The sequence below is a fragment of the Octodon degus genome, unplaced genomic scaffold (assembly GCF_000260255.1).
Source record: "Octodon degus isolate 3935 unplaced genomic scaffold, OctDeg1.0 scaffold00101, whole genome shotgun sequence".
In the NCBI taxonomy this organism is placed as follows: Eukaryota; Metazoa; Chordata; class Mammalia; order Rodentia; family Octodontidae; genus Octodon; species Octodon degus.
In genome coordinates this window covers 4,360,489-4,362,274 of record NW_004524677.1, presented here as the reverse complement: position 1 = coordinate 4,362,274, position 1,786 = coordinate 4,360,489, and the positions used below count along the sequence as shown (strand labels likewise).

General features: G+C 41.5%; 1 long non-coding RNA gene across 1 annotated transcript in view; it reads left to right on the top strand.

Annotated features, from left to right (window-relative positions):
* Window positions 1–1,515, top strand: part of LOC111818763 — a 7,785-nt gene extending 6,270 nt beyond the window's left edge. Inside the window, exon 4 of the long non-coding RNA XR_002822675.1 lies at window positions 1,014–1,515. This is a non-coding gene — a long non-coding RNA (uncharacterized LOC111818763). The remainder of the gene's footprint in view (window positions 1–1,013) is intronic.
* The last annotated feature ends 271 nt before the right edge of the window (window positions 1,516–1,786 follow it).

Below are 1,786 nucleotides of genomic sequence, written 5' to 3'. Positions count from 1 at the left end.
TACATGATTTAGCTTGGGATAATATTAACGTGGTCATAACAATATAAACATCAAGTACTGAATGTATAAACATAACTTTTTTGGAAGACTAGAGGAAGAGAAGAATGAGGAGTATGTACATAAGAGTATAAGGGGTACACAGGGACCAGGGTTCAATCCCTGGCATGCTGTGCTGGCCCCACTCCAAGGGGCGCTAAACTGACAACCAAGTCCAGGCATGGTGGTGTACGCCTGTAATCCCAGCAGTGGGGAGGCTAAAAACAGGAGGATCACTACAAGTCTGAGCTGCATAGTGAGACCCTGTACCAAATACATAAATGAAAAAAATAATAAAAAGAAAAAATTTAAACATTAATTATTCCTTTCAGTAGACCAGTAGACCCATTGTTGAGTTCATATCATTTTGTTTAGTGAAATTCTGTATCCTCTCTAGGGAAGTGCTAATAAGCCACTGAGCCATCTCCCCAGCCCTGTATCCTTTCTAATGGGTCTTTTTACTATTTTTTATTTTCTTTACAAGAATTTTGAAAATAAAAAGATCAAATAGTTGCTCCTAAGGAGCAGAATTATGGCAAGAAAGAAAATAGTACTGTATAGTTCTCAGAAACCGAGAAACTTTTGTTTACCAATCTTTACATTGTTGGCAGTGAAACCCCAGTTTAGAGGCTGGGGAGATAGTTCAGAGGCAAAAGCACCTACCTGGTAAGCACAAGGACCCGAGTTTGATCCCCAGCCCTACATACCGTGCCAGCCCCAGAAGTGAGCATGGTGGCTCATGCCTGTGATTCTAGCCCTGGGGAGGCTGAGACAGGAGGATTAACATGAGTTTGAGATCAGCCTAGGGCTACAAAAGTGGGAGCACAGGGTCAGCCCGAACTGAGGGCATGAGCATGCTCAGATGCAAGGGCTGCTTCTCATTTACTCTTCAGATCAAAGTGTCAATGTGAAATGATTTGAAGGAAGTTATTGAGCAATCTGCCTTTCCCTTTTTCTTCTTCCCACTCCCTACAAAGCAAGTATGAGTGGTGGGAGCTTACTGTGACTACAGAGAAGGAGAAAGGTGGAAGAGGCCAGTGTTTTTAATAACGCCAGAAAGTGCCAAAGAAGCGCAGGACTGACTCGCACTGAATGACTTACTATGAGAGAGTACTTACTGCCTTACATACTTAACACATTGCCATTTGGGAGGTCTGTGAACATGAAACTAATTCTGATGCATAACCTGATCATCTGCCTAGATTATTGAAGCCCATATATATAATGTGGATAAAAATTAAAACTGAGAAACGAAAAGGTCAGCAAATGCACAGAGAGAAGATTCACCAAATACCTACTTTAGAAAAAATTACGGACCCTGAATGTCCAGCTGATGAGTGATGTCTCATTACATGTCTCATTGATAAAGATGTGTCTGGGTGAAAAAGAGTTGGGCAGGACTCATGGTAGAGGAAATACTGTATAGCAAAGATTAGTGGATATGGAGAGAGAGCAACAGAAACTATCCAAATAAAAATACATAAAAATTGTATTTTAAAAAATATTTTAGGGCTGGTGAGATGGCTCAGTGGTCTAAAGCACCTACTCAGGACAAGCTTATCAAAGCACAGGGACCGCGGTTCAATCCCCAGCACCACATGCCAGCCAGCCCCGCCCCCTGGTGGGCTGAGCTGGCCACACACACACACAAAAAAAAATAAATAAATAAATTTAAAAAAATATTTTATTTATTTGATAGAGGGTCTCGTTACATAGCTCAGACTTGTAGTGATCCTCCTGTTTCAGCCTC